General features: G+C 44.6%; 1 long non-coding RNA gene across 3 annotated transcripts in view; it reads right to left on the bottom strand.

Moving 5' to 3' along the window:
• LOC119700968 overlaps window positions 1–13,179 on the bottom strand; it is a 136,807-nt gene that overhangs the window by 23,509 nt on the left and 100,119 nt on the right. For all 3 annotated transcript variants that reach the window (XR_005256956.1, XR_005256955.1, XR_005256957.1), the window contains one exon: window positions 6,748–6,858. This is a non-coding gene — a long non-coding RNA (uncharacterized LOC119700968). The remainder of the gene's footprint in view (window positions 1–6,747; window positions 6,859–13,179) is intronic.

Here is a 13,179-nt window from a genome sequence, read left to right as displayed (position 1 = left end):
AGTACTGCAGTGACCACAGGAACTGATCCCTCAAGGGAGAGGTCCCTGGGGCCTGAGAAGAGCCCAAGTGCAGTGATGCAAACTGTTCCCTGCACTGATTTACCCCAAAGTGACTGAACTCTTCCTGCACACAAATGGTTCTGTGTTGTGCACAGTTTAAAAGGACCATTGCTACCTCCAAGGTTGTTCATGAGCCAGTAGAAAACACCACTGGGGCAGGTCCTGCCTTGGCTTCAGACCAGGCTCTTCCTGAAACAGTTGTGCATCCCAGTTCCAGGGGAACCTGACTTCCCCACCTTGATGCTGTTCCAGCACGGAGTCAGACCCTGCCTGGGAACTCCTCCCCGCTTCCTCAGGGCAAACACAAGCTGCCAGCTCCTGGCCCCAGCAGCATTTTGGCAGGAAATCCTAGAACTCAAGAGAGCCTTGTAAAAGCAAGCTTCTCCATCTACATTTTCAATATTCCTGTTGGATTTGCAAGTTCTCTGCCAAACACTCTCTCATGCAAGTCCATTTGCATTCCTCTGCTAAAGACTGACTCAACAGAGGAAGAAGACTATTCTGAGAAGTCCCCAGACACAAGAATGGTAGAAAGCCAAAGAATAGTTCCAAACCTGCCAAGGATTGATACAAACATAAGGAAGGAACAGCAAAGTGCTCCAGTGAAAAGTTCTGCCCAAGAACTCTTCCAGCCACCATGTGAATTTGCAAGGAGATGTTGAACAGCAAAGAATACTAAAAGCGTTTCAGCTCCAATCTAGCATCACAAAAAGTGTTGATTCACTTTTTAATCCTTAATATTTGCAATATTTTCTGTTTCTGAAATATGGTTGTTTATAACAGAGTGCACCAAGATGTTATTTTGATCCTTACAGGAACATCAAATCTCCACTAATCAGTGAAAAAATGTTTCATCAGAGATAAAAATACTCGTTCCTTGAGGGACTGAGGGCAACCACTGAGAAGAGATTACAGAATCATGGTGAATACATTTCACTAGCACAGATTTCTGCAATACCAGGCAAATTGATGAACAAGATAATTTTTACAGGCCATACTTAGCATTTACTTTGCCAATGATATTGCACAATGTGGGCATTTCACTAAATGTAAAGCAAAACCAAACTGTGGGCACAGACACACGTGAGTATAAACACAGATGTACCTAAATCCTTCTCAATGTTTTAGGGTTTTATATTGTCCATTTTAAGACTTTTACAATATCCATGTTTTACAATAACAGCACAAGGGAGAACCATTCTAGCAGCTCGACACCAGAAGCTTTAAATTTGGTTAAAAGCACTCTGGTTTAGCTTGTGTTTTATAATTAATATTAACATGACTGTTTTCCAAGGGATAACATTTGGGCAAACAATCAGTAGTTCACAAAAAGCATATGAAAGTCACCAGTTCTCCAGTTTTCACAAATGCCAGCATATAAACTGCCAGCCACTTAAAGCAAAAAGCTACTGATACAACAAAAGAAATCAAAGCACTGTCTAGAACATTCTGTGAGCATTTGCAAATGATTACTGCCAAAACAGGATCAGTGCAAATATTCTTCACACACAGAGAAAAGACAACACATAAAATCACCCTTCAGAGTTCTGTATGTGTTTCAGCTGGTGAAAGACTAACTGAAGTTTTGCTATAAAACTTCTTTAAAAAAAAACAGAAACTGACATGAATACTGTAAATTTTTATAAAGGATCCAGGATCTTGACTGGCACAGTTTTGGACACTGGTTTTAAGATTAATATTAATGACAACTTCTGTAAAGGAAGTTACTCTGAATTGAGTATCTAGAAAGGGAAGCATCTTTTAAAAATATTATATGGTGCATCATAATCCATTATTTAATTGGAGTGTGTTAGGCTGCTTTATTTCACAACCCACTAAATAAGTTTTATTTCAGTGCTTACTGCTTTTCCTGTAGTGAAAAGAAAGCAAGGTTTCAAAGGTTACTGATGAACACTCAAACATGGAAACAAGACAAATATTTTCAGTTCTATTACCCTGCTCCTGTCCCTTTGTAAGGAGTAACTGAATTTAGAGAGAGTGACAAACCAAGGGAAGTGCAATCAGACGTTCAAATCTAAAATTCCCACCAAGTTCTGGTGTTGCTACTGCTGCTGCATTGGCAGAAAGCAAATTGTTCTCCTACAGATCTCTCAAATCTGCACTCAGAGCAAGGAAGGAATGTGCTGAGCAGCCAGCAAGAGCGGCACTGAGCTGGGTTTATCCCTGGTGCTCCAGAATCAGCACCTCCTCCAAGGAGCCTGCACAGTGAGCACTGTCCCCGGTGCCTCCCAGAGCTCTGGAATGGCACCTGACCAGCACCAGGCTCCATTTCCTATCAATATTTTGCTGGCTTCTCTCCTCAGTGACTGCTTCCCATGAGCCTCGAGTGCAGGAACAAGAACAGACCTGCAGCTAAGCCATGGCTGAAATTCCTCATGAGCTTCTATCACACAGGGGCTTAGCACTGAAAAGAGATGTTCCATAGAGGCTGTGGGAGTGTTTCTTTATTCACAGCTCCTTGTCCTTCACCAGGCACGGCTGAAGCCCTGCCATTCTGGACTCTTCACCGACAGCTCAGCACTGGGCTGGTCACTGACTCACTGACCTGCATGTTCTCCTGAAGGAAAATAACCCTACATATTGGGGTTTTTTTTCCTTCTTCTTACATAAAAAGGCTAAATATAAATTGCCATGCTTATCTTTGAAAGCGGTCACAACTCCATGTAAAAAACCTATTTCCAAATAATCTTTGTTTATATTAACTTAATCAATATGTCAGTTTTGAGAGTGCTCAAGTTGTTTAACTCCGGACATGACAGAAAAAGCTGAAATTGTAGATAATGGGAAAGAATATTTCACAAACATGTCCATATCCCTCTTGAGAAATTTTAAGTAAACAGGGCATTATCCACTTTTAAATTATTCTTATTTGCTTGAGAGAGTTCTGAGATTGCATCAAGTACTTAGGTCAAAAGTTGAAACATGAGTTAGAAAAATAGGGTGCTTTTTATCCAATATAAATGTTTGCAAGAATTTTGTAAGGCAAAGAGATGGGTTTCTGTCCCTGAATTCCTTTAAGTATGGATTCTAATCCACCTCCACAAAGCCCTGCACTACTCAAGGCATGACATACTTACCACAAACATAGTTTTTAGACTTGACAAATACATATTTTCAAATTGATCTTCCATGATCAAATAACCATCTAAAGAAAGCTTTCCAGATTGATTTCTGCTGTTCTAACCTTTTGCAAATCAGTTGTTTGGTACCTTTTTCTGTTTCACCTCTAAATATCTGCCAGGCTTGGAGAGACAGTGCACAACTGCATCATCAGGAGAGCGCTGTTCCCTTTGAGGCCTCAGTCCCGAGCCATTACAGCTTTGAAAGGCTTTCATTGATTGCACTGGATGGCAGAACAAGCCGTGCCCAGGATATGTTGCAAATTGCATTTGATGTGCTCTGGCTTTTTCCCTTTAGATACCTGTGTGATCATAGGCAAAGACAGCTCAGCCTGACTTGTAACTGATTTTTAGAAGAGGGGCTTTTTTCCCAAACAATTGCCCTAAAATGAGTTTCTCCTGATGGCCAATTGGTTCTAAGAATGAACATTTTCCCTAATTCTGTTTCTTTTTCAGTCCATCGGCTCTCTCTCAGGGCCTCGCACAATGATGCTCAGTAGAGCCCTGAGAGACTCTGAAGATGCTGCCCTGCCGAGGGGTGGAGGTCAATGAGGGAATGCTCTCGTGACCTCTCTTGTTCCAAGCTCCCAAGCAATGAGTTGCTTGCAGAAGATGATTTTTTAGCTTTCCCACTGAATCAGTTAATTGCTTCCCACGTTCACAGCTAATGGGATGTGTGAGAGGCAGTGGTGGCTCCTGCTGCTGCCCACACTCATGCGGTGCCACCCGTGGCGCACACGGGTAACTGCGCGTTTTACACGGTGCTGCCAGGGCTTTGCAGTGACAGCAGTCCCACATTCCTGCCCCCTTTGCACCTGAATCAGTGGCACTGCCAAAGCCATTAAACAGGCATCTGTGCCCAGAGAGAGTCCTGCCTGCTTGGATATGACAGGTGAGAGCCAGAGTCCTTATTGCTTTCCTCCCTGGGACACTGAGCTCTGAGGAGAGGCTTTTCTCACTCGTGCCTCACCAGAAGGTGCTCTCGAGTTCAACTCAGTGAGGCTTTATTGGCCTGAAAATGCTCTCGCCAGAGATGCCAAAGTGAATTCCTCAGGCCCAGATTCTCAAAGATATAAAAGGTGAGAGACGCACATGAACAGACAACACACTTTTTGGGTTAGTCTGTGGAGGACTGGCTTGCAATTTTCCACACTTTCATTCAAATAAAGAGTTTATGACTGGTATAATGTCGCTTTTCTTTCTCTTCACCTGGAAGCTTTGGGAAGGGATGAACATGCTTACTTTGTAAACTTGACTTTGGATTTGCCAGTCCCATTCTCCTCTTGTCTGAATTTCCCTGTACTGGGTTTAAATTTCAGGATATGATGCTCTCGTGCAGCACGGAACACTTGCAGGGACAGGGCCATGCCCAGACATTTTGGGCCACAGCCAGAAATTAACAGCATGGCCTCATGGGGGTCATGTCCCTCCTCCCATTTCCACCTCTGGGTTTTTGCTGATGTTTCTGATTTACTCACCCGGGCATTTTCTCCACCTTAAGTGGAGCTGCTCTGCAACTTTGTTGTGGTTCCTATTTACAGCTATCATTATAACACTATTGGATAATTCAGGACAAATTCCTCAATCCTCCTTGTTTTGAAAAGCTTTCCAAAGCACAGGTAAAAACTGGAATGCTGTGGCTGCTGCTTGTCATTCTGCTCTGTGATGCCAAAGCCAGCAGAAACCCGAGCTGCAGCTCTCAGCCTGCACTTTCACCTTCCATCCTTCTTTCACCTGACTGCCAAGTGCCTCCCCTCAGACCTGTGCTGTTCTCAGGCATCAGACTGGAGCACTTTTACTTCTTCTGCCCAGCTTGAATACCCACTGAACACACACCAGTGACCTGAAGTTCTTAGCTCAACAGCAACAGCAGCTGGTTCCTGCTGAACTTTGGGAAGTTTGCCACTTCATTTATTTAACTATGTTTTTTGGCAGAACACTTCAGTCAGACCAAAACCAATAACATGCTAGATTGTAAAATATTTTTTGTGAATGTTTGTGAAACAAAACACAAAGAAAACAAGGAAAAAAGTACTAAGCCTTATCTTTTCCTTCAGTGTAACAGAAATAATAACTAAAACAACTCTCTCTAAGTCATCCTCAATTAAAATGCCTTAAGTTTTGAATTTAGCAGCCTAAGAGATAAAACACTTCTGAGAAGCACTGAACAGCAGCAAAACAAATGTTACCTCAATTCTCCAGTGTCATGTGTCACAGACATATTTTATGAAAGTCCTTTGCTAGGATTTTCTCCTCCTGAGAAGCTGAGGAGCCTCAGGAAAGAAATGGAAACAGTAACTACCTGCTGCTGGGGAATGCAAGAGGTGCTTCCTTGATTGGTCCATGGCAGGTGTTTCTACTTAAGAACCAGTCAAGGATGCAGCTGGGTCAGACTCTCTGACAGTCACAGGATTTTATTATTCACTCCTTTCTATTCCTCTCCAGCCTTCTGATGAATCCCTTCTCTCTATTCTTTTAGTATAGTTTTAATATAGCATTTTCAATATAATGTATATCATAATATAATAAACCAGCCTTCTGAAACATGGAGTCAAGATTCTCATCTCTTCCCTCGTCCTGGGACCCCTGCAATCCCACAGCCATGTTACCCTTAATTCTCCTATGACAACCATCCCAATTATTTTTTTCCTATGCGCTTTAACATTCAAGTAGAGAAATGCTTGTTTTAAAACCCCATTGTGTATGTATATTTTTTTTAAATCATAGCTGTGAGTTGTAAGGACACACAAATAAAGAGAGAATTTTAAGGATCAGAGTATTTTGGCATACACATTCATTCCATCTTTTACTTTTGCCTAACAAAACATCATTTCTGTTTCTTCCATGGGTAAAACCTGCAGGCACATGTGACTGCAAACACACAGAGCTGGGACTTGGTGTTTTCAAGGTCTGTACAATCCAGACAGAGGGGTTTGCCAAAGCTTAAATATTTCTTATCGGCTCCAACCTCTGTTATTGATCTGGAGATTTATGGCTAAAACTGAGTAAAGGATGTGACCTTGCACCAGAGCTCCTGGGATTGAAAATGCAACTTGACTCAGCCCTATTTTATATTTTATTTCATTAGACATATATTTTGCTTTCTTACCATGTGACTTGTGTTTGGAGGGAGAGGGTAACAGGGACACGTTGGGATAAAGCTGAACACTCACAGCACTTTGTGTCATGCTGTTTGAGGTGGGCCACAGACATTCTGGCCTGATATTTCTTCTAATGCTTCCACAACCCCACAGAGGTCCCTGCTTACACTTAAGGTATTCAAAGGCTCTTACAGTAGGAGCCTGACAATTCTGCTGACGTGTTTATTCCATAAAGTGGTGAGCCACTCTAAGAAATCCCAATGGCCCATGGCTGCATTTTTAAGGAAGTGCATCCTTGTGACTGAAAATGGTTCAGGTTTTAGGACAACAACAGCTACAAAATGCTGTGGTGCCATGCAAGTCCCTGTACACCCACCCCCGTGTGCATGAGACACAGCTGTGTGTGAGGGGAGAGGCCAGGACATGTCAGGTTTGCTCACACTGACCTGCAGCCACAGCTCTGCCCAGCTGAGGCAGCGACTCACCCGCAGAGCTGGGATCAGCTGGAAAGCTCTGCTGGGCCCTTGAGCCACCCAATCCTCCAGCGCAGGGCTCCTCTGGAACAAGGAAACATGCCATTAGAACTCCTGTGTGAATGGAACCTGTCTGCCTGGAAAATTCAATACCTCTGATGCTGCACTCTCCACAAGAGTTGGACACAAAGTGTTGCAGTAATGAAATATTGATATTTAAAGTAGAGAAGTACAACCTCAGAACACAATACATCACAATACAGTTTAGTCACCAGCAATAACTGTGCTGTACTTGTGGACTAAATGTGCTGGTGTAAAAAAGGAAACAGGTAAGGACTCTATCTTTACTTCCACATATCTACAATAAAATAAAATTTAATTAAAGTTTGATTTGTCTTGGCTGTCTTTTCAACGGTTACTGCTCACCTCGAGTGCAAAATTTGCTTACTGTCTAAAGCAAGTTCAGTTGTACTCCAAGAAACTTTCAAACTAAAGTTAAGAAAGAAAGGAAGGAGGCCTGGATGCTCCAGGAAGATGCTCAGGTGCTGTGTTATTTATCGTGGCATTCCTGGGATCTCAAGAGATTCCCTGTCCCTGCTGCCATCAGCTCGTAGCTCAGCATGCCCTGGCTCACACGGCAGAGCCCCGGCAGCAGCGGCAGGCACAGAGCTGCGGTTCCAGGCTCCGCAGCCGGAGGCGTTTCCCGGCTCTGCTGTGCCCAGGCCGCTGCTCTGCTCCTGCAGGGAGAGCAGCGAGCCCAGACACGCTCGGCAGCAGCATCGGGGCTGGCTCTGCACACGAGGGAGGATTGGCGTCAATTTAAACTGTTCTCTGAGTCAGGCTCATCTCAGCAATGGGACTCCTCCCAAGTGCCACCTCCCAGCACCAGGGAATGAGGACATAAACCAAGGGCAACTGTTGCGGCCACCCAAAATTTGGGTGACTAAAATCAGCAGAGTTAAATCCGGGAGTGGGACGGCAAGCTGGGTAACTGAGGGAAGGAGAGGTTCTGGCTTCAGCCTCTGGCCTAACGTGAACTGAATGGATAAGCAGGAACAACCTCCTGCCACCTTTGTAGCTCAGCCATCAGACTGGACAACAATTACACAGGAATTTCCCAGCAAGCTGAGTAAGAGCGGCTGGAGCCTGGTGTGGCTCTCAGTGCAGCTCAGGATCAGACACAGCCAACCCCACTGCTGAGTCAGCAGTTTGAGCTGTCCTGCTCTGGGCTTCCAGGGACTTTGTGCATCCCACAGGTTGTACAATCCAGCACTGAGGGAGCCACGCCCACAGAGACAGGAAGGGGCAGAAGTGATAAGGCTAAGGCAGGACAGCGACAGGATCAGACAAGAGAGACCAGGATTAACTCCGGAGTGAGAGGCAGATACAGCTGGACTCAGCAAAACAGTGATAAAATTATCACCATCACCATAGAACAGTGTCTGGAGTTAAAAATACACAATCAAGAAATGTCATCAACAGGCACTCTGAAAAACAGAAAATCGGGAAGGGGAACATGGAGAACACTCTGAATGCAGCCTTTTGGAAGGTAATAGCTGTGGTTAGAGCTGTCAGCTATAAACCACTCAGAAGACAGATGCACTTGAAATGTCTTGTCCAATAAAGATCCCAAATGTCACTCAAAATGATCAGACTATTTATTACACACTGCAATGGAAACATGTGAGAAGGCATGGGATGACAGAACAGAGACAGATGGACTCTTTGCTACATGTCATTTAACATCAATCACTGACATGAATTTATTAACACCGTGTTGCCTTTCTGATTGCAAAGGCGTGCGACCTGGTTCCGACGAAACAGCACGGCGACCTAATCCTCACGGTCGCTCGGGCCAGTAACAAGACGCTAACACCAATGTGGTGGACGGTAAAAGGCATTTATTGCTTCATCTCGTGGGGTTATATACTCTAGGGTACTTCACTGCGTCAGGAGGGGGTCTTATAACACTTCCTGGGTTAGTAGAGAGTGGAAAGTTACTGGCCATGTTAGTGGGGGCTACACATTCCAAGGGTGATGGCTTATCTTAGGGGATTAGGGAAGAGACATTCCTGTAACTTTCCGTAACAGCCCGAAATCTTCCGAGCGCCTTTCCCTACCTACTACAACACCGTTGCTGCTTTAATGCATTGAACAAGCTTAAAAACATTCAAGGCACTGGATGGTAAGTGATCATTAAAATGCCTGTCACAAGGCTTCAAAAGCTCCAATAGTCTGCTGAAAATATCCAGTGTCATTTATTTATCAAAAAACCCCCTAAACCTAAAGAACAGACCTCACCTGGTTTTTGAAGAATTAAGGTTGTTTGTCCACCAGCAGTCACTGGAAGATGAATTGAACATCTACATTCTACTGGTGATGCTGGTTTCTGCTCTTCCTTCACCTAACTCTGCTTGTCCCCTTAACTTTTAAGCATGATCCTTGCAAGGACCTAATGGAAGCAGGACAGAATGACTGCCAACAGGACAGACCAAGCAGAGCTCTTAGGGAGGCAACACCAAGCTGCTGGTATCCCAAATAGCATGTGTTTTCCCAGCACAAACATCTTTGGACTCATGTACCCCTATTTCTCAAAGCAGCTCTGACCCATCAGCACTGGGCATTGTCCCATAGTGCTTCCAGGAGAAACTCACCAAACAACAAACACCCATGACACTGACAAAGAGCACAGACCTTGGCTCATTCCCTCCCCTGCCAGAGCTCTTCCCCCAGTTCAGAGCTGCCAGGTCTGGGGAGCAATCCTTTTGGCATTTCCAAACAGTTACCTGTAAGCCCAGCTATTGGGGTACAAGTGTTTTCTAGGGAAAAAAATTCCATGAAAAACATTCAAAAAAACCCCCAAAGACCTATTGTATACATTTAATTTCTAAGCTGTTCTAAAACACAGGAATCTAAATAGCAATGTCCGTTTTTACCATAAATGATGAATAAAATTATATTAATGCATGATATATTTTTGTAATGGTTTAAATTATTTTATATCATTATGAAAATCCTAAATTTCTCTGAAACCATCACCTTTTCATGGAAGTCCAGTAGCAGAAATTCCAACTATTCAATAGTGATCCCAAAGATACTTTGGTGTGAAGAGAGAGAGAGATTATTTCTGGAAAAAAAGAAACCAGGAAAAGAGGAAAAGAGCCCCTTTCCCACCCTGCTCCTCTCCCAGTATTCACAGCTTCCTAACGAAGCCTTTCAGCAATGTTTATACACTGACACACTTAAAAACTAAAAGGCAGAAAACAAAATCTCAAACACTTATTCCAGTGGGATGCTTGAGAGGGAAGATTTAAAACCCTTGCCATTTTCACATGGAGATATTTTTGTTATCCTGCTGACACTGACAGAAGATTTAATGTTTGCCATCTCTGTAAAATCCTTTAACCAGCTGAATTCTCTGTACACAGCACCAAATCTGCCTGACAGACACCACCCTGGCCCACAGCTATGGGAATGGGGGAGATCTTACACTCCAGCACTCTCCCAGAGCTACAGGAACTGAGGCTCTGGCCTTTTTGTCCAAGCCCCGTTGCTTGGCAACACATGGAAGATTTTTAAGGAATACTTTTCTGGAAAAAAAAAAAAGGCCCTGTTGTTTAACAACAGAGTTTTGATTAGCTGAGAGTCAGTAACATAATTCTTGAGGAGAAAATCACTCTCCCACTGAGAACTTTTCCCCCATTTCAGAAGGCAGGAATTCCTGGTTGCTGCCTTTGCTGTTCTTTTCATTTTCAAGCCAATAGTGACCCTGGTCTCCCGGCATCTCCCTGCTCCTCCCCTGAGCAAGGAAGGTGCCGCCGCGTTCGCGGGCTCCGGCCGCGCCTCCTCTCCGCGGGATCTTCCAGGAGCGCCGGGGAGGAAGGACAAACGGCGTCCGTGAGCCGCTGCGTGTCACCGGAGCCCCGATCGGATCGGACTCGCTGCCCTTGCAGCCACCAGTGGCTCTCCGTGTTTTATGTCCCAGCACAGCTCCAGCCAGGCTGGCTGGCCAGAGCACGGCTCCCGTCCCCATGAAGGATGTGACAGCTCTGTGGAGCGCCTGCGGAGCGGGCTGGGGCGGCACAGCGCGGGCACGGCAGCTCCAAGGAAAACACACAGCCGCTGCTTGCCTGGCTAAGGGCTGGAGGTCCGCCGGCAGCCGGACAAACAGCAGCAGCCATCCACCGGGGGGATGTGGAGGAGACGTTCTGCAGGTGTGCTGGGTAACTCTGGGGCAGTAGGTCAGGGATGCGCTGACTCTGGGTATTTATTCACTCAGCAGTGTCTAAGCCTCCAGCGGTAAGGGCTGGGGTTTATTTCCTCCCGTGAGGAACGAGAAAGGCAAATGCCACCAGAGTTTGTTGTGCCAAATGAAAAGGCTCCTGCTCAAGTGCTTCCAAAATTGTAATTCAAAAGCCAAGAAAGAAAGCAGTCTGAGATAAACATCATTTGCTGCTTGATTAAAACACTCACAGAAGTCTTGAACCGTTTAGAATAATAAGTAGGTTCTCAGTGGAAGATTTCTAATCCAGTTATTTTTAAGAACTGCTAGAAATACAGCTAAGCATTATCACCTTTGCCCCAAAATCATGGCAGCAACACAGCAAATGAATAATTCTGGCAAACAGTATCAGGAATTAGTTTAGAACTGTTCCATGAGACTCTACTGTCAGGTATCACCTCATAAACAGAAATAAAAAGCCAATTTTTGCAACTGTCTCAGCAGGCTGATACTTTGGGATGCAGTTTTACATGGAAGGATAAAAAAGCTAACATAGGACTTGAACATTTGAAACTCATTGGAGAAAAAATTTGTTATGGCTTCTAAACTATTTGTGCTGTGCCATCTGAAAGAACATTCTATAAATTTCCATGTTTTTGTAAACATTAAAACTTTTTAGCCTCAGTCAGTCAGATTTCATTTCCCAATGCCTCAAGAGTCTTGTTTTTCACCTTGATGATTCCTGTTTTAGAGCAGGCCAAGCTGGATCTGATACAGAGCATCCCAGCAGATCCCTCACCCACCTATTATGGTTAAATTTAGGTACCTTTAGCTCACGGAAATGCTTTGTTTAAATTATGTGACATTTCTCAATATTCTGTATTGAATGACATACCCCAATTCGGCTACAAATTTTCACCTAAAAGAATGGAGAAAAGGAAGGAAAAGCAGAGTCCAATGTTGAGAGCAAACTTAATATTTCCAGAATTATAGGAGTTTAATCATTTGCATCCAGAGGAACATGGAACAGTTAAGCAGCACCAAGATCATCTGTGCCCAAAGGCCACGCTAGAGAAAAGAGTCACAAGCTCAATCTAAAATTCCCCCTATGCTGGCAGTGCCAGGGCCCTCCAGATTGCTCCTTCTGCTCGACCCCTGCACAGAGAGCAGTGCCTGCAAAGGCAGCTTCAGGCAGAGCAGCTGCCAGGCAGGGCCAGGCAGAGCCCAGGGCAGTGCCAGCCCCTGCCTGCCAGCCGGGCAGGTCACAGGGCTGTGAGGAGGCCAAGAAGCCGCCCTTGGAGCAGAAGCAGTACCTGAGCTTCAGTAGAGACCAAAAGGGAGAAGAACACTTGGTGTGAGAAACCCCAAAATGCTGCCACTGCAGCGCTGGGCCCCGGAACCAACTTCTGACTCAAGTCCTTACTTTACAAGTACATTGAAATTAATTCCTGCCGCAAAACCTCCACATTGCCTACTTTTTCTCTTCACAGACTTGCTCACAAACAACAAAAAGGCAGAAGAGACCAAAGCAAGGCTCCCTGTATTGCTCCAAACTGACCCGAAAAACCCACAAGAGCTGGACAGGCAATGGCTAAGCAAATCTCAGTAATGAAAAGAGATGTTAGCTGTTGGTTGCACTGTTATTACTAAAATGTAATGTTCAGTGATAACTTAGGAACAAAAGGATCAGAGCAAGGACATCAGAGATTAAAAATGCACAGTAATCGTCAACAGAATTAAAAACTGTAATTAAATGAAGTTGCTCAGTGGTGTAAATGCTGCCCCTCAGTGATCTTTTGGCAATGTGCCACTGGCTCCATTTTTCATTCAGAAACATGGACAGACTCTCACTCGGCTGGCACCAGTTAAAAGTCAAATGCAGGGAGTTACAGCATCCAGTGGCCGGGGTTCCAAATCCTGGCTGCTTCCAGAACTCTGCTGCAATCTTTTGTGACAGTGCAGAGATGAGAAGCACAGAAATGAGGGGATGACTGTGTCCAGCTGGCACTGAGGCCATCGTTCAGACATCCCTCGCTCCACACGTGACTCCTGTCTCAGCCTTGTTCTCTGTCCTGCAGACTCCTGGTACCCAATTACACACAAAAAAGGCGTGTAATTCATTGACTCCTCACCACAGGGTTACAGCCCTATCCTGGAAGGAAATAAAATCCCTCAATGACACT

This window comes from Motacilla alba, chromosome 4 (genome assembly GCF_015832195.1).
Source record: "Motacilla alba alba isolate MOTALB_02 chromosome 4, Motacilla_alba_V1.0_pri, whole genome shotgun sequence".
Taxonomy (NCBI): domain Eukaryota; kingdom Metazoa; phylum Chordata; class Aves; order Passeriformes; family Motacillidae; genus Motacilla; species Motacilla alba.
Note: the sequence above shows the minus strand (reverse complement) of the source record. Positions and strands in the feature narration are given on the sequence as shown.